The following is a 20,507-nucleotide window of genomic DNA, read 5'->3' as shown; positions in this document are numbered from 1 at the left end:
GTTCCCTTAGGTTCCCTAAAAAAAAACTCTATTTCTGAAAAAAAAAGAAAAGGTAATTGTATCCAGATTACATTGGTTGGACTAAGAGAGCTACCCCTGCACTAGAATGAAAAAAGTTAGGATCATCCCCTCCAATGTGAAAGCAAGTTTTGAATTGCTATTCCAGTAAATTTTTGTATGGTACCATAGAAATATTTCTACAATAATTTTACATTATCTCTACATAGTTGTAGAAATTAGAAATTAAAAGCTTCATAGGAGAGGCTGAGAAAATTGATAGGGAAAGTGTCCAGGAGGGGGTGGGAACATTCCCCTGGGACCTACAGGCATCCACGTGTCTGATCAGCCCAGGTTTTACATTAAAACTTCAACATTTCCCTTTTCTTCTTGTGCAGGTATAAGAGCAGAACTGGTTGGATTTTGGACTCTGAGGATAAGAAACAGGTGATGCTCAATTCTGCTTTTTAAACAGTGCCCTAACTGTAAGTATCTTAGAGAATTGTTTCTTTCTTGTAATTCTAATAGGTCAAGTAGCCTTATCTTGTTCTGTAGTGTCATTTCAGTGCACCTATTATATAAGCCAAGAGGTGTAGCTTTTTCTTAGGGGTGAACACTGGATCTAATCCAGATTGCATAACACAACACTCTCATTAGTGGAAATGGTACTAGTCATACTTAAAGTCAAATCACTTGTTTCCATTATTGGAGCTCTCAAAAAATTTTGCATTTGTTCGGATTTGGTTCTTTCCTAATGATATTGGAAATAGCATGGTTCCCAAGAACATGTTTTAACATTTCTCTTCTGCGTATCTATGAAATATTTTCTGTTGGGTTCATTTAGATTTTGTATCTCATTTGTCCTCATCCATCAACTGAAATGTTTAATTTGCAAATGTCTGGGACTGGTCTTTTTTTTAAAATAAAGTATTTTTTTTAAAATAAAGTATTAATGAAATTAATTTAGTCTAGAATAAAGCCTACTATTGCCAGATTTAGTAGGAATCTTAGTCTGACCTGGGACTCTTGAAAAAAAATTACAATATAAAGCACTCTGAGAGCAGGGCCAAGCTTAAAGTGCATTAATGTAGACCTATCCTTGTGGATATGTCATAACTCATTTTATTTCCCTTGATGCAAAGAGAAACGCAGCACACTCTCAATTGCCATCTGATATCAAACCATCTCCCAGAACACACCGCCAGGTTGATTGTGGGACACTTAGTCCAGGTGGAATTTCTCCAACTTGCTGGAGTTAAATTGTTGCCAGGATTGTGTCCTGTATATAAATGGAGGAAAGAGATAGTCCTGCTGGAGACTCAATACTCAAAAAGGTTTTTTAAAACAAATGGCATTTCTGAGAAATCGAGCAAAATGTTTCAAGATAAAAGAATGTTAAATATAGCTAGAAATAAGAGAGCCATATGTTCAGAATATATCAGCTTTGAAACCATGCACTTAACCCTGGGACTCAACAAGATTTCACATTTTAAACAAAAATTTTAACTTCCTGAAAAGATAAAGCTCATTCGTCTCGAGGGTAACCTAGAAAGAAAAGAAGGAAAATATAATCCACTGAGATGCCTCTCACTAAGATAAGCATCTTGGACATTAGGGAAAAACAGAATATAACATGTAAAAATAAGATGGGTCATATCCCTTCCTAAAGAACTCCATTGTTAGATTTGTACATCAAAGTAGGGATAAAGTTATTTTCTGAATGGATTGTTGGCTAACAAGTACATTATCTTCCAGTACCGTTGCCAGATACATAAAATCTTAGTTCAATGGGATAGAAATGCACCATTTAGCACTCCTATTCGAAACGTTATACAGAGCGCAGTCTGTTCTAAATTCAATGCAAATTTTACATAAATACAGCCATTAGAATGCTACAAGGAGTTCATTTGGTCGCTTCTAAATGATACTGATAAATGTCAGCATTTGTGTGTAACGTGGTATATACGTGTTTGTGCAACAGTGATCTATGTTAAATTGGATTGATTTTATTTCTTACACAAACTGAGCTTTCATCCTGGAATAAGTTTTCCAGTAACACAAGGGCAGATCAGGAAATGTGTAAAATGGATCGGTGCCCAAAAGACTAAGTTATACATCTATTCTTGGAAAAACATGAGGACATATTGTCTTAAAAAGAAATGCATAAATTACAGAAGAACACAAGTTCATTTGAATGTGCATATCCAGCTCCCCTGCCTATACAAATCCTCGTTACCTTACTGACTGTAGCATGGAGGTTCATTTTTGAAGGCAGCTACCTAAATATACATACACAGACATAACTTAATTTTACTTAGTTATCTGAGCATATGGGCATATTTATTTTACTATGAAGTCAGCTTTGGCTTTTTGGAATATTACATTTTTATATTAATTTATAGGTATGTTACCCCACAAGGAAAAAAAAATAGGAGGTGAAATCAGGTTAAATATTTATTTTGTTTCAAGTACATTGAAATTAAGCTTTTGAAAATCTAAAATACTACACAACCTGATAATTTTCTAGCTAGAACTCACTCAAAACTATGTCAGATGAAAGTCATCCATGAAAAACTTTCAACTTCTTGGAGGACTGTTGTCTTGAACATAAAGGAGACAAACTTAACTGCATTAACTTGTATTACAGAATAGATAAGAATCTGTGTGAATGTTGATGTTACTGTTCCTCCTTTTGCACTTCTCCCTCATTGCACGGTGTCCAACAGACATTTACATTTCTTCTACAGGCAAAAAGTACAATCGATGACCTCATTAAAAATATAATGCAAAAGTAGAAAGTGAGAGAATATGTAACCCTATACTCAAGTAACAAAATAACGACTGAAGAAACTAATGACAATTCTGCAGAACCACTGAGACATAAACATTGTATATCAGAAGAAAACCATCCAAACCAAATTGAAAGCATTGAGAATATGGTCACACACTTTCTGCAGGAGCAGTTCACTCTGTGTGTAGACAGAGACAGTTTGCCAGAGATAGAGAACAAGATACATAAGAACAAGTACATAAATATACACTATCCATATAGTTTTCAAACTGTTAGTGCTTATTTAAACTGAGGAACTTCTGCTTCATTGTACAAAATAGACAGAAGTTTTCAGATGGAGCTATTCCATCACCTGCTCTTCCAAACTCTCAGCTTCTCTGCATCTCTGAAGACCTTTAATGGCCAGTGAGTGCCATTAGAGTAGCTATGGAGTGATCCGCTTCCCTAGGGAATTTATTGATTTTCATGGACGCCGCAATAAAAAATGTAATAGGTCTTGTTGGATTGGCAGATTAGGGTGTTTCTTCTTCAGTTGGAGCCTTCTCGCATTCAGGACACTTGTGATTCTGGACTGTTCCCATACAGAACTACTTTCCAGGTTCAAATCTGACAGGTCTCGTTGGCTGTGTCTAAACTCCAAAGTGGGTACCACCATGATGTACCTTGGAGTCCTGGTCTGTTGGCCATCCAGGCTGTGAAAACACAACGACTCTCCCTGCTCAAATGCTTTGAACACCTTCTAGAGGGAACACCAGAAGTACGTGTAGCCAGATTCAGCCCCTGGGAAATGCTTTAGTTTCCAGCCCCTTAGACGTACCCAGGTAAAACCTGTTGAATTTACATTTCTTGTGTCAAACTACCTAACAGCCAAGCTGTTTTCATGTTAGCTGTATACAAGCTAGTCAAATGTTCTTTAGAAATCAAGATTACCTTTTCCCTTTTGTACTAGACATTTCATAAACCCAAGGAAAGCTGCAGTCATTGCACATGGAGCCATTGGTAACAGTCTCTGAGAAAAAAGGAAAACTCAAAGAATTAAGGGTACAGTAAGCTCCAATAAAACCTGCCCAGCTACTTAGGATCCTAAATGCCTTTTGGAAAAGTGTCATGTTCATTGTATACATAAAAAGAAGTGAACACGTATTTGACTGTTTTATTAAGAGCAAAAGGAATATTTTTCAATAATACACTAAGGCTTTGGTTTGTAACTGTTGGAGAATCACAGTTTGAATAAATGCAATGTGTTTACATGCTAAATGCTTTCTCTAGAGGTTACCCTACCTTCTGATGATTGAGTCTAACCCTGTTTAACCACTTTGACAAGATTCTTGCCTGAAGTAACATTTTTAATTAACGTTCTTGTTTGTTTACGTCTCGAAATTGAGGGGGGAAAATAACTAAAAGCCTTGGGACAGCTAGTGAGTCTGCACTTGCTCGGAGCTGGAAAAAATGATTTTTAGTATATGTTTAAAATTATGTAACACATTTCAGATGTTGGTTCAGATTACTGTTAAAATGGCTTTCAAATCTGGGAGTGTTTCTTGCTGGTTTTACCCTTTTAAAAATTTCCACTGCGCTTTTTTTCATCTTTAATTAAATTTCAATTCATTTTATAATACTAATTCAAGTATTTACAGCAAGAAATTCTATCCATTTGCAAAACTGCAATAAATTGTAACATTTTCACAAACAAGCAAGGCTTTTAGAAGTTTTGCAAAATATTTATCCTTTATTTGTTAGACATTGAAGGGTAGATCATCAGCTGGTATAAGTCACTGTCATTCACTGGAGTCAGAAGAGCAATTCAGATTTACAACAGTTTAGAATTTGACCAATAATCTAATTAATATAATCAAAACCATGTACAGACACCAGAATAAACAATACCAAACAGTAAGGCAAGTAACCTATCTTACAATGAAAATAAAATGAATGTCCCAGGCTTCTTAAATCACTGTTTCATTACACAGCTTTGCTTTCTATCAGCTTTGATCTCTTTCATTTCATTAGAGCAAACTTCTCATTAGAGGCACAAATTTCTTCCTATGAAATTGATCTCACATTCAGCACTGATATCTAGTGACTTTTTCCAGTTTTAGCTTTAGTCCTTTTCTACAGCTCTTTAAAAAAATATCCGAACACAAGTTATTACATCATAAGCAGAAGAGCATACGGCACGTCCAAAAGTGAGTACACAATAAGCATGTTTCTAATAAATACTTTGGTGCTGAGCAAATTACAGAAGAGAGAAGACAATAAACTACCATTCTGCTATTAATTCCTTTTCTTAGCATGGTAGCAGTTATTAAATTAGTTTAATCATAACCAAGCAGTGGAGGTGCAGTAGCACTGCTTCTTACACCAGCCCTTAGCATCTCACTGTTACCTTGGGCTTTCCTCATCTGCTTTGTATTCACCTTATCTCCCAGATGCCCCGCTGGTAAGCTTTCTTGTTTTATATAAAAACAAGATATATTCTACATGTCCCAGCTGGGCCTTGATATATGATTCTGGCCCTCAAGTTTAGTGAAAAACACCGATTATAATAATTTCAGTGCAATGGACAAAACTCATTTAGCCTCAGGGTAGAACAATGTGCAAAACTTGTACTTTGTTTAGTTTGCATTGATTCACAGATGCGTAGAGGATATAAAACTTAGAAGAACGTGCCCATGACATACCCTTTTTAGCAATTGTTGTACCTGAAGTTAATTCTGCAATGTTAGCGCATTTTTTTTCATTGAATTGTACCAGTGTACTTGTGGTATTTGTGAGTTCTGACTATTCAGACAAATCAGGACATTTTCAGTAGGCGTTCTTACCTGTAGCTGAGGTACTGGAAGGTCTGCATTTTGGCATCTGACAAACTCTGCATTTAGGAGTGGATTCTTAGATCTGCAGGCTGGACAAGTAAGGCTTCTGCAAATACACTGTCCCATTACAGCTTTCTAATTAAAGATCAGCTGCAGGAAACAGTAAATTTAAAGTAGTGATGACAATATTAAAACTTCCTGAGGAAGAAGAGAGACGGTTGAAGATAAGGAGGCAAATATCCCATTAGAAGAAATAGAACTAAATGGTGAATCTAAAGCATTGTGCAAGTATTCACAGTGAGATATTCATAGATGAGAATATGAAAAAGATGAGTGTTACAACATCAAGGGGTATGAATGACAAACAGATGCTAAACAGACAAATGAGCTATGGCTGAAGGAGGCCAGTGCTGTTGTACGCCGAGGGAAGAGAGAGGAGAGGAAGAGGTGGATAAAAAAAAATATAGCCCCAGAGAAAACTGAAAACCATGCTGAGAAGTAGTCTGGAGAAGATCACAGGAAACAGCTTATGGAATTAAAAACATTTGGGAAATTACTGCACTTAGGGGGAATTAAATATAAGAAAGTAATGGTCATCTATGAAAACGGAAACTTCAAAAAGGAAAGGACTGCAGTACAGAACCTGGAGGAGAAGAGATAGAAAATCAGTAGATATGATCTCAGCATGAATAAAGAGAGGCATGCTAAGGACCCCATGCAACATATCAGTCTCTACGAAGACCTTTTATGAACAGTTAACAATCGACTTTGGCAACAGGGAGCGAGGAAACGTCTGAGAGAGGAATATCTGCCTGAAGAGATGGTCTTACATCAACCCCATCGTGACGGGGAAGAATGCATATCAGATATAAACAGCATCTTCATTTCGAGAGGATATAACTTGCTTTTCACTGATACTCCTTACTGTTAATTTGTTAAAGATGCTGAGATTGTATAGATAAATATTAGCATAATTTACGAAGTAATGTAAAATTACATTAGAAGCAGAAATGTTAAAACAGTCCAAAAGTATTTTTAATTTTCCTAATTAATTAAGCATATTGAAAGTATTATTTTCAGACTTTGATTATCCATGTAAGCCAGTGGAAATATTTGTCAAGTATTCAGAGTTAAGAAACGGACACAAGCATAGATAAGAAAATTAGTTCATAATGAGAACAGATGCTACAGAGACAAAATAGATCTTCAAAAATTGTATATGACTTAATCCCATCGCCATTTTCTGCGTATTTAGAGTCTAACTCTTAAAAGTAGTTGTTCTGCTCAGCAGTGCAACATGTGGCTGATTTAGGAGCTGCAAACTCAGTGCTGGCCCCCCTGCTCTTGCCAGTCAGGTGTCTTTTCTGTGTGCTTGCCAGGTCATTTATGGACTTAGGATGACATGAAGGTGCACGAGAACCCAAGTTTCATCTCATTTCCTTTGCGTAAATATTTCTGAGGTGCAGACTACAGGAATTAAATGCAGTTGACAAGTGGAAATAGTAGGATGAAAATATGAAAGAGGGGAGAAACCAGAGTCAAAGGCTAAATCCCATATGGCAACAAGTGCAAGGCAAGCTAAGCTTACCTCACACAACAGAAGTCCCATGTAGAACGCCAAGTTAGAGGCAAAAGATATCATTCTTTCCTCATCCACTTCAGCAGAAGTTTAGTAACTGTGCAGCTGGAGAGACAAGAAGAATAAAAAAAGAGCAAAATTTCTCAGAAAACATTGTTTTACTCCCAGAATAGCACACTGTTCCACCTTATATTTCTTCAGTCTATTTCTTAAACCATTACTACTTGTAACTTTGCTTCTGGGTATTAAGAGCCCTGATAATTCAGAAACCTGAAGTGAATATAACTTAGGCTTTAGTATATCTAATTGTGTTGATCTTGTGGCTCACTTTTCATTCTTAAAGATGCCCTCGAGTCAGCAATACTTAACTAAAATACAGTGCGTGTACCAATTTTGGGAGACCTAAAATTCATCTTGACCTAGAGCTCTAGATCTGTGGATGCTCTTATCTCTAGTTAACCTGCAAAAACATCAGATGTTTCTAGGCAGAGAATATATGGCTATGTGGGCCAGCAATGTGATAAATGGTATAGTATGTTAGAATAATTGCATCTGCAAAATACAATACCATTTTTTTCCCCGGTAGCCTTTTTCATTCTGAGTGCCTCAAGATCTTTATGCAACCTGCAGCTTAATTCTGTATTGATAATATTCAGAGCATTGTTTTTATAAATTTTACAGAAATGCTCACACGTTCTACAAACTTAAGTGCTGTTAAGTAGAAAAGAGGTAAAGAATGAGGATTTCTAATCCTTTTAAATTAAGTTTATTTTGAGAACTTCATCTAGTTGTGATATTCTTCCGTATGTTTAAATACCTCGTGGTGGTGGATTCTGTGCATGTGAGACAGTAGTGCTTCTAAAGCAGTTGTCATTGTGATCCATTAAAGTATAGCTAATGCAATATCTATCCCATGAAGTCTGGGATTCATGAGACTACAAAATAATTGCTAAGATGATAATGTAAAAAATGGGCAAAACCACATTATATAACATTAGCTTTGATAAATTTTGTTCCTTAAAATTAGTTTTTTGAAGCAGACATTTACTAGGTTGGTCTTATAAGTATCTGTCCTGCAAACGTATATTTTTTCAAATTAAAAAATGTCTTTCTTACAGAATTGGCTACAAGTCCCTTTTCTTATCTCTTCTGGTTTCCAGTACTATGTAAATTCATAGCTCGGAGGAATGGTGTAATCTCACATAATGGGTTGCATGATATATTGAGGCAGTTTTACTGTATCTTAGTTTGGGAGAGGATTATATTACTTTTCCCAAATATTATTTTGTTTCTCCAACATTCTCATAAAACCTCATTCAGATAATATTAAATATCCTGGTTAAAGCGTACCCAGGCAGCAGAACCGAGGGCATCCGGATACAATGCAGTCCTGAACTCACCCCTATTGTGCGGGAACAGAACGGGAGCTTCGGAGCTGCTGGGGGTCTTACATATCTCATATGTGCTGCCACAATGAGACAAATTATGAGCAGGGCTTAAGGCTCAGCTCTGCATTCCTGCCTTTGTGCATCTGTGCCTCACGCATGGAGAGCATTGATTTTGCAAGGTGCTCAGAGATGTGGCCTGTCTGTCTGTGAATAGGACCAGATGGATTGTTTTCTGAAGGTTGACATTAAGACAAGGATATCTCCTTTTTGTTTTGGTCTGGCACTCCTGTTAAGTCTGCACAAGGAGATTGTGATGCTGGGTTTTTTAAATATGAATTAATATGTCAATAACAACGTATTTACACCGAAGAAAACATAATATTTAATCTCACACAATGCAATGCCATTCTGTTCTGCTTTAAAATACACTAGAATAGAAAATATGGTTATGTTGAAGTGCAAAATCTAAACCCACCCCAGTTTTAGGCTGTACTGAAGAACTGATCATAGTGTCCAAGATCATAGAATCGTTTTGGTTGGAAGAGACCCTCAGGATCATCAAGTCCAACCACAACCTAAGCAACTCTGGCACTAACCTGTGTCCCTAAGAACCTCATCTAAACGCCTTTTAAACCCTCCAGGGATGGTGACTCCACTGCCCTGGGCAGCCTGTGCATATTCAAAGGTATTTCACAGCAAAAGTCTGAAGTAGTAGCCAGTTTTGTAAAACGTCTCAAAAGTACCGAACTGGCTGGCAAAAGAAACTCTGTCATATGCCCCAGAAGTGGGGGTTTCCCAGCCCTGCTGCCCCGTGGTCCATACAGAGCTATGTCACGGGAGCTGCTGTCGATACTATTCAGTGTTACAAGCTAAGCCTGTGGCTGTTCAGAAAACAAAATTTAGCCACCTACTGATGAGCTGAAAAAAATCTATTAACAAACCAAGTATTCTTAGCTAGGCTGCTGCCTTGACTAGATGATTTTCATGATACAGCCATACGAAAGTGCTGTGATCAGAGATTAAATCCTTCATTCTTCAGGCGGGTAATGAAACATGGGAGCAATTTCTCTTTACCCTCCCACCTTAAATTTTGATTTGGTGACATTATGAGATTTCTAGAGATGAGCTGAATCTGTCTCTGCCAACACAGAGAAATGAACAGGAAGACAAGGTGGCATTACAAACAAAAGAGGGTAAGGTATGGACCAAATCCTGCTGTGACTGAAGTGGCACAAATGGCATGAATAGTTGCAAATCACTGACAGTAAAGTCTAATAAAATGTCCTTTGTATTCATAAGGTTGTTCCCAGTTCATATTTGTGTTCTGTAAAGCAAACTTGAAAAATCCATAGAATAAAAATATATTTTATAAAGGCAGCGCACTTTTCAGACCATTGTGGAGGAAAACATGGTATATTTTCATGGTATCTGTAAAAGAACAACTGTGGGCATTCAGAAAAGCAGAGGGAAGCTCTTTTAGATTTGTTATAATTACAGCTACGTGGCAACGTTTTCTCAGCTCATTAATAGGTCTCTGCTTTTATATTTTTCCTTTTTCTTACAAGTGAAACAAAATCACTGGCCTGTTCACAGACAAAAGTTCTTTGGTCTCAAGGTTTTGTATTCAGTAGGGAGGTTGGACTGTGCTCTAACAAACAGAATTATTCAGCAAGTCATTGCCTTCAAGAAGTAGTGTGTAACACCTTGTTTTGTTCTTTGGTTCAAAAGGCACTGTCACTGTTATACACCAGTGTTTTTTTTAAAAAAAAGACTATAATTCACATGCAAACTAAGAGGGGATTCATGATTTCATAATAAAATGTTGAAACGCTTTGATCATGAGCTGGAAGGAGGTGTGAAACAGTGCTTCAGAAACAGACAGATATTTGTGTAATCAGCCTTTATGTATTGCCAGTTCAGAATAATAACATATAAAAAGCCCCAACTTACCTCATCTGCCTGGTACAGCCAAGGCATAAATAAAAGAGAACAATGGAATTACTATTACTCACTCACTGAGCCCCAGCTACATCACTGTATTCTTTATAATTGCTGGCAAGAAGATTAATGTTTTGTTAAATATCAGAGTAAGGTCACAAGGGGGCTTGCAGGGCTGTCTAAACATCTAGGCTTTAAACTCCCTCCTTCCTGCCTTTTTTCCTTTTCAGATTTTTTTTTAGTTGGAATTTCACGGAAATGAACTTGCAACATTCACTTTAATTATGGTGACTTTTACGTTTTGTACATTTAAAAGGCAGCTTCCATTTTTGACAATGCAGGAGTAGACAAGGGCAACAATTCTCGTATGGCTGATAAAGCTTAATCAGCATGTTGATAGGAAGATGGGAGGTTTTTGTGTGTTAGAAATAGACCTGAGCTCCATTTGGGCTGTCACATGCCTGCTCCTTCATGTCTGTTAGCTCTGTATTCAAATTAGGAATTGTTTCTCATCATATTGATGTCCGTTATCCTAAGTAATGATAACATCAGTTTAAAAACAGTCTTTGTAAACGTCTGTTAACTTAGAGCTCGTGAACATATCAGTCCAGGAGCAAACCTCGTGATTTTGCTAGGCGAGTAGCTTTATCCCTCATGGACCTTCAGGGTGTGTGTGCCACCAGACTGAGTTTCCTACCTCTTATTTTAGATCTTCTGCAGCAAACAACTATGGACATTTCATCTTTGCAGAGATGAAAACTTACAGTTATCAGTCTCCTCCATCATTCTCAGCCTAAGTAGGCTATAGAAGTAGTCAAAGAAATATTCTGTCATGAATTAACTGATTTTTTTAATATTTTTTAGGGAAATTCAAACATCTGATATGTATGGTAGAACAACTTTGCTTGGGAATGAAAGCTCACGCAGGAGATTCCTGGTAAATATAAACACAGTTGTTTCTGGAGAAGGAGCAAAGAAATTACGTAGTCATCTTCATCTCTTGTTTAGACTGTTGCAATAATTTGCAAAATGCAAATATCTTCCTTATTTGGCAAAGATTATCCTCCAAATGATCCAGGAGCTGTCTTGGTGTCATTTCCATGCTGAAACACCTCAAGCCAAGAAATGAGGGGGCTCCTTAACTAAACGGTGTCATTAGGAATCTGCTGGTGTCTTTTAGTGGAATAAGTCTTTTCTTGAATAGGAGTAATTTTATGTGGTATTACTGACCTTTATGAAAATTATTAGTTGTCTAATACTAAACAAAACTAAGGGCTTCGAAGACCAATGTATGGGCAGAAGTGGTGAAATTCTTAAGCTTAAATGGTACTGTTTTGCATAGAAACAGCAGTGCTGCAGAAGAGCGACAGCTTTATAAGAAGACTTCAAAACCTGGACAGCCCTAAGTGGTTTCAGAAAAAAAAGGTTTAGCAATCTGAATTAAAGGAGATAAGAGATTCAAGAACCCCTGTTCTTGATCCAGTTTAATCTATGACTCTTGGAAGAAGTATTTTATTCAGTCTTCTTCAGTTTGCCTGTTAGAAACAAAAAGTAATGAAAAATCTATTCCTGTTTTCCTGGAGGTTTGTTGTGAAAATACTGTGCCAGTGATCACATACCAACAGGCATTAAAGTGTTGTTTTAAGAATCTTGGACATGGAACTGTGAAAATTAGCTACAGAATATGTGATTTGAGACCTAGATTGACTAATCCTGAAAATCCTTCATTTTTGTTATTTCTTGTTATCACCATTAAGAAGTGTACCAAGTGCTATTACCACACCACAATCCTTGACTAAGTACTGGGAAACGTTCAATAAGTACTGGAGTTTTTTCCTTATTATTATAATCCACTGGAGTTGTAAAGAGCAGGAAAGGAGCCTGGAAGGAAGGGGAGTGAATGGTGTTTGTTAAAATTATATATAATTTTTTTAAAAGGTGAGACTGCTTGCAGTTCTTTTCATTTTTAAGAATTTTTTACGAACCATCACAATATTGTGAGCGAATTTCTCTGTAATTTCAGTTTGTACATCTCCCCTGGAGACACGAACACTACTCCCATTTATATCAGCCAAGGATCTGGTGCGGTTTTCTCTTAGCAACAAGTGCAGTGAAAGGTGTGGACTGAGGACTTGGCAGTCTGGCATCTATTTTTGTAATAGAATAATTATTAACTATCAATCAATAAACATCAAACATAAATCTGCCCCTTCTGATGTTGCAGCTTCATCAGGGCTTGCAAAGAGCTGAATGTCCAGCTAGAAGATGTTTTGAGTTTTAACACCAAGCTTGGTGAGTTTCTTGGTTCTCTCCACAGCGAATATCTAGAGATTTGCACACTCTGATGTTGTAATTATGTATTACCCCATCTGTTCCTTGATATGGTTTGTGTAGAGAGCTGAGCTGAAGCCCAAGTTTCTGCAGGGAAAAATCAATGGAGTAGGAAAACAGCAGGGGAAATAGTTTTAGGGAGCAAGTCCAGTTCTTTAGCTCTTTCTTAGCACTGGAAATAAAGACTTTGCCAAGATTTTCAGTCTAGTTTCAGAATGTTCAATTCAGTAACATAAATCCTCTCAAATGTGGGTTTTCTTAAAGTTTCCTCTCTCTGAGTTACCAGTGAGGTTTACTTACCCACTATTGTCGGTTCAGGTCACACAAGTCTTAAAACTGCCCATTATTACTTGCATATGCTTGATCATGAAGCTTGTCCGTCAGAAGCCCTTTCCCTTTCTCACATTGTCTTCCTTGTGCATGTTGCTTTGGTGATATTTCTCTAAGAAACACGTCTCTAGAATTGTTAATGAAGAGGCAGAACTTCAGTTTTGCCAAAAATCAGAGTGGTTTTGGACTAAGCCACACCTGTGGACAATCAGCTGAGGTCTGCAATCCAGAGTTATTGCAGTTCTTTAATCCTGGCTCTTGTCCAGCTAACTCCTTAACCCAACCCATAGAAAATGTGCTGCTTAACCCTTCTCAATGGCTCTTTGCCATTGTGTGGATATATTTCTTTTCCAGTTCCTCCAGGGTGGCAGGAGACAAGCCAAGGCTGCCATCGAAACGTCACTGCACCAAGGGTCACCGCAGGGCAGCTCTGGGCCCCCATACAGCAGAGCAGAATCAATTATTAAGAAACCTTGAAGACAAAGTTTAGCTGGAGTTTTGTTTGATATGGTCAAGATTAGAAAGGAAATTAATGGCAAAGTCAAGGATGGGAGTTATTTTTCCAGGCTCATTTCTCAGCTGTAAACATGATGCACACCAACAAAACCCATGTCTTCATTGTTCATGGTGAAATGAACTGAAAAATTATTGCTGTTTAGTAGTAAGTATTTTTGCATTGTTTGAAAACAAGAGAGTTGGTTAGAACTATTGATACATGGTCAAGGAATGAAAGTATTAATCAATGAAATTAGAAAGAAAAACCTAGTAGATAATTTTAAATATAGACAATCCTTTTTGATTTATAGATACAGTAGGCATAGCATTTGTAATAAACAGAAAATGTAGAAGTATGTCTGGTGCGAATAGGAGAAACATAAGGTGGAAGAAACAACCCTAACAGTTATGTATTAAGGACGTATGACCCATTAAAATGTAAAAAGTCAGAAAGAGTGTTCAGGTTCAGGACCTATAAGAGGTATTAATATGTAAAAAAAGCAAGAATGTGAAATTAATTAGTCTCGCTTTAGAGGAGAGTTTTCCAAAGACTGGAGTTCTCATGATTTATGTCAGGCAGCTATGGGAAAACATAGTTCTGCTTATTTGTTGCTCCATCCAGCTGGACTTACTGTACTTATTTCTCACCTTGTGAATTCAGACAGATGCGATGTCATCTCTCACTGCTCCCATCCAGCCTTTCGCTGCTGCCCTTCAGTTCAGTCACTGGAAAAAGAGCAGACGGGAGCACCGAAGAGTGCCGTGATTGAAAATAGGTGCATTTTCCAGTTGGACATCCATGTGATTTGGAACTGAAAGCAAGAGTGAATACATAGCTTTGCACCTGGGAGGACAAGAATGGCAAGCATTTTCTCTTATAAGTATGTCTGTTCTATATAGTTCAAGTCAGTGACCATATTTTAATAAGCACCATTTCTACATTATTTTCATTACTTTAAAGTACAAAAATGTTACTATGTCACATTTTTTTCTTGAGTGACTTCTGAACAAATAAGCCATTAAATGCCTAGAAGAGGGAGAGACAACTATGAATAGCAAAGGTAAGAATGATCAAACTCAGAAAAACAGTGTGCCAGTAACAGACATCAGAATAGAATCTACCCGTGATATCATGGCCCTGTAAATCCTTAGAGATTTGCAAGATTTCAGGTTGAAAGTATGTTAAGATATGATCGTTCAAACAGTTTTAATTATATTGGAAAATAGTCAGGGAATCCCACTCTCTCTTCTGAAATGCCAGGTCAGGACATGAATTAGCAGGTAGGGTACTTTGATTAGAGACAATGTTTGTGGAAATTATATAATTGAAAAACATAGCCTTGGAGCTTCTGTGCCTGATGATAGTGTTGGTTCGTAATTTGTTGATAAATTAAAATATAAAAGACAGGTTACAAAGCCTATTTCTAAGCTCCCAGGAAGTGTTTTCTTATTATATTTTTGTGTGATTTTTTTGATTTATATATAACTGATTTACCTTCAGAGATACATGTCTCTCAGATTTACCTTCAGGGCCAGATTTGGCTATAAAATATGTTCAACATGTTGCATCATCATTCTTGATCAAGTACATGACATACCAACATACAGATTTCAAAACCAGCTATATTACTTAAGATTCTGCGTATCAACATTAATCTATGGGTAAAAATCATATGAGATTTCAATCTACATCCTGGAAGACATGAGGTGGCTACTTTACAGTAAATCATTAAAATTTAGGCACATAAATGTCTATGAAGATGTGCAGTACTCACTTAAGGTTATGACTGGGTCTAGTGCATTGGAAAATACTATTGGCAAAATATGTAGTGATATAAATCATACATCTAGACAAGAAGTATATTATCTAAATTTTAAACAAATTTACAATAAAGTCTTTGATTCCTTATTACACCTTAAATGGAAAAAAAGGAATTCTGGTATGGAAAAGAGGTACTTAGATCTCTTCCACAAAGATGAATGTGGCCTGGACTTTGTTAAGACACAGCCGCCCTTAGAATCTGATGCTCTGAGTAGATTAGTAGGAATGAACTTTAATTTTAGTTGCCAGACAGGTTAGACAGCTTTTATATGGCTAAGGAGCATTCAGAGGGACACTGTGGCTGGCCCTGAAATCCTATAGAGCTCCAATGGTGGTTTCCAACGGTCATCACGTTACTTATTTCATAAGGTCAAACTTTACAACCCAGTTACTACCACAGATAATTCCTGCAGAGATATTTTATCTATTTCATCTTTCCCATCTATGTGAATTTGAGAACTGCTTTTGCAGGATTATGGTTTGGAAAAATGGACCATATGAAATTTGATTTCTTAAATGCCATTTAGAATACATTGTTACATGTAGGCAAAAATCAATTATAACTGCAAATATTTTAAAAAAATAGGGAAAATCAATGAAAAGCAAGCTAACTGTTGAGAACGGCAAGTATGACTGAGGATGTCAAAAGAGAAAAAGAAACAGAACCCCCTGGACTATTAACTGCTAAAGGAGAGCTGGTCTCTTAGCATTCTGAACATTAAATTTTTTCCTTGTCATTCCATGTACTCAAAATGCAAAATAACAAGTACCTATTGCACTATATTGCAATAAGAACAGAGGGATGAACTTAAATCAGTTACGTGAGACATAACCTTTTGAGTCCAAATTCACCTACTATAATGGATACGTTCTTTTGTATATGGAAAAAAAATATATTTTTGGCCTTTTTTCCTCGCAATTAACACTAAGGAATTCAGAGGAGATGCCTGCCCACACACAATGAAAGGCTTCAGGCTCTGTGACTCAGCACGGTAAAAATGTATGAGAAAGTCAAAAGAAAAGCATCAAGTAGGTTGAGTTGAGTCACGGTGGTCTGGGATGTTCCCTCATGTAAAGCTCAGTGAAAACGTGTAAGAGAAATCAGAGTGAGGGTAGGAAACCTGGTGGGGTTAGAATGGGTGGATCTGAAAGTAAATCTTGACATTTTCACAGTAATTTCTCATCTGAATTATTCTATCAGAATTGTCAGATCTGTGTATCCTTCCACCTTTCCTTGAGCGCCCCAGTGGGAATCGGGCACTCCTGGCTTTGTACCAAAGCCTCTGCTGCTCCTCCTGGGATCCGCATTCCTGCGCAGGACGGGTGCGTGTTCTTGGGTGCGCACACCAGAGGGTGCTGGTTTTAGAAAAGAGAATATGAATTGTGGGGGGGCCTTCTCACACGGGGAAATGGCAATGGAAGAAGTGGGGTTTTGTCTGTAGGAGAACAAGCTCTGACATGTGTCAGTGCTCAGTACCATCTGAGCTAGACAAATATTATGTATTTTCTTATTCAAAAATGTGGAGTCATTATGATTCCCATTGTTTATATTACATGTGCTTAACATACCTACATGCAAGTCTATATCTTATATCATTTTCTTATTATTGTTCTTGTTTATATGTGTATTTATTAGTGTTTTCCTCAGGCTATTCTGAACGTCATTGGGGACTTAAGCAAGATGTATGGCATGTTCTAAAGAAATACAGTAAAAGATAATATAGCATATTTCTTCCATGCCAGGGTATATTAATTCTTGCTTACATAAGAAAATACACAAATGGTAAACAAGTAATCATTTGGAAGCAGTTTATGCATGAATAATGATACACAGTCTCATCTCAGATATAAACAAACAAAAAAAGTATCTAGCTTAACTGCTAATGGTTTTAGGAAACATCTTTATTTTTCAAAGGAAATCACTCAACATAATAAAAACATGCTTTTAAAAATAAATGGGTTAATTTACCTTTTGATTCAAGAAAAATAAATTCTCCTAAATACTGTACTTAGCCCTAAAAGAGGTAAAACTCTTGCCCACGTTTGTCTTGGTGATGGAGTTTGACGTCGGCTTTATGACACTCATGTCTGTTTTCTTTAAAAACTCCTTGTGGCTTTTCTGGTGGCTTCTTGGCCTGTAGTTCTGTAGTTCTGTCGGTCACCCTGCAACCAATTCAAAGCTTATCAGTGGGGAAGTTCTCTCTGGCTTCACTGGGCTTTCATATCAGGTCCTACAGGTTTGAGCCTTTTGCCGGTGAAGTTTATTACAGAACTTCAGCAGATTTCAGTGTCTCTTCTGACCAGGACTCTGTGTATCACCACAAGCACACAGACGTGCTGCATTTCTTCCTTGACTTTTCCAAGTCTGTTGTGCCACAAATTTTTCCCACATAATGATAATTTTATAAAAGATGCAATTTCAAAAAAAGTTGGGGAGTTGTTTGCTTATTTTGTACACTACTAACCACAATTTCTCCTTTGACTATATGTTTTTAACTTTAATACCAGGGGATTTTTAAAAAATAGCATTGTATTTAGGTTACGGATTCAGTTTAAGTGTTTCTTTGCTCGCATGAATAAAGCTCCTTAAGTGTTTGCAGGATTGAGGTTTTAATTTGTAACTCTGATCTGGCTGCACGTAGAATTCTAATAAAGTTTAATGAACATTATTAAAAGTTTATATGCAGGCAAATAGGGTTGCACATTTGGAGTAGGCATTACTACCCTCCAAAAGAGAAGTAGCTTGAGGTGGCTCCAACTTTCCATTCACAGAAACAGGAGCATCGGGACAGCAAGAAGGAGAATAGGATCCCCTCATTTTCCAGACAAAACCCAATGGTATATTGGGGTTTTTTAATGGGAACCAGAAGTGCTGCTTTTCCAAAGTAAAATAAGAATACTTCCACACAATAGTACTTCAGGGTTTATAGCTGAAGTATAATACATGTGCTGTAATAACATTTAAATTTGGTAGTTTTAGAGTCCAGGTAGAGGGAAGGAACAGCTGATTGACACGTGTATGGTGAGAAGGAAGGGAAACATGATGCAGCTTCCCTGGCTTGTGCTAAACCACCGCATGCAGCTGTTTCTCAATCACTGGCAAACTTTGCTGGTCCCATTGAGAAAATATTACAAATGCTAGTAAAAGACTTTCACTGAAGCCAACTTAGCAGTACTACAGCAGTTTATCTTCACCCCTTTGTTGCTTTAGCTTATCTTTATCATCCATAACTTGGAAGGAAATGCCACTGTGAGATTTGCTTGAGATAAGTTCCCCAACCTCAGGTAGTTATTGCCTTGAGCTGGATTATACACCTGAGACTTGGACCGAATGGCTGAGACCAGAGGGGCTGATCTGGAAGAGATCATCACGTCAGTAAGTTGATTTTTATTTTGTAAATCTTACTGGTTCCAAGGCAGTTTAGTCCTGCGAGTGAGGTTACTCGTGTACTTCACTCTTTGCTGGATCAGGTATTGTAAACTCTCTGGGAGAGGACTCATGTTTGTTTTTATTTGTCTGTAAAGTGCCAATGTATACCTATGGCACTGTATAAATAAATAATAATAATAGAAACAATAAAAACCATCTAGGGATTAGGCAGGCCTTTTAAAGAGGCCAAATGTTCTTCACATAAATCTTGGATCTAATTTGAGCTCTAATAAGCTCCATTTCCTGCTTTTCCAATATTTTTAAGCCGCATTGCAATAGCTATCTTTTTTTTTTTTTCTTTTAACAGTTATTTTAAGAGGGCCCTAAGGCAAGTATCTAATCAGCCTAATGGAATTTTCCATGCGGTTAAGTGTTTTATTCAGTTCAAAACGTCTTTGATTTGACTTCCCACCTTCCCTTTTGCCCTTTGCTGTGATTTTGGCAGGTTCTGCAGGTGTCAGAGCTCCATCTCCATCACATGTGCAGAATCCTCACTGCGTTTACCAGCTCCGTCACCTCTGAGCCAGGGGACAAAACTCCCAAGCCAGCTCTACAGAGCCAGTCCCAGCTGTGGATCTGCCTCTGCTGCCTTCTAGACATGCGACAGCCCTTTGGACAAGGTACTCAGGTCAACTTTTAAATAGCAATTTGCATCCTGCTACTAACCACGTAGTACCCAATGCAGTCCAGTTTAACCGTGCCATGGTATCTGCCGGGAGTCTGGGATAGACTTTGTCTCGTTAAACCTGAGTTGCCATGCTCATGCTGAGTCCATCCTAGATTAATTAAAACTAGCACATATACGCCTCGGAGAATTACAGGTCTTTTCTGCAGAATGTGGCCAGCTCATGTCTTTTAAAAAACTCTTTTAAACTTACAACCTTTTTTTTTTCCCTTAGTTTACTAGAATAAAATTGGTTTGAATCATATAAAGGTATAACTTATTGTGTTATGCTTAATATTTTCCCACCTCATGAGGTGTTGTGAGGATTTTTAAAGTAATATTTATACAGCATTTTGAAGATTAAAAGCATGGAATAAATTATAATTATTGTCTACGTTTATTTTTATGCGTCAGTTGAAACATCTTTTTCTCTGTGTAAGACTCTTATTTTTCTTTTGCTCCTTTTTTTTTTTTTTTTTTTTTTTTAATTACTGTGTTATTTAACTTTAAATGAGACTTTGGGATGTAATTTTGGAGAAGAAAGCTCCTGTACAGGTTATATTATACTGTGTCAGATGGTTCTTCTCTTTGTTGTTTTTCGTCCCATGATGAACTGATGCTTTCACCAATCCCATTTGCAACCAGAGGTTCATTCATGCCAGAACAGAAGAACAATTTGATTGCTCAGGAAATCAGCCAAGACTCCGAAGGCCTAGATTTTCTCCACATTGATACAGGTCTCTGACATTGGACAAATCACTTAATTTCTTCATGTCTCAGCTGGCCGTCTGTAAAGCAGAATTGGTGTTTCCCTACTGTGTGCATGGGTTGTAATATTACTTTTCTGTGTTAGACAGTGTTCAGAAGTGTGGTAGGAGAACCAATATACTTCAAAAGACACTGTAAAGTCTCCTGTGTGCAGAGCACTC

The 20,507-nt window shown here is 37.3% G+C and overlaps 1 long non-coding RNA gene across 1 annotated transcript in view; it reads left to right on the top strand.

Annotated features, from left to right (window-relative positions):
• Positions 1–20,507, top strand: part of LOC110360434 (uncharacterized) — a 522,839-nt gene that overhangs the window by 409,305 nt on the left and 93,027 nt on the right. Inside the window, exons 5-8 of the long non-coding RNA XR_010465887.1 lie at positions 396–482; positions 11,371–11,443; positions 12,731–12,798; positions 14,324–19,534. This is a non-coding gene — a long non-coding RNA (uncharacterized LOC110360434). The remainder of the gene's footprint in view (positions 1–395; positions 483–11,370; positions 11,444–12,730; positions 12,799–14,323; positions 19,535–20,507) is intronic.

Source organism: Columba livia, chromosome 13 (genome assembly GCF_036013475.1).
Source record: "Columba livia isolate bColLiv1 breed racing homer chromosome 13, bColLiv1.pat.W.v2, whole genome shotgun sequence".
Lineage (NCBI taxonomy): Eukaryota > Metazoa > Chordata > Aves > Columbiformes > Columbidae > Columba > Columba livia.
Note: the sequence above shows the minus strand (reverse complement) of the source record. Positions and strands in the feature narration are given on the sequence as shown.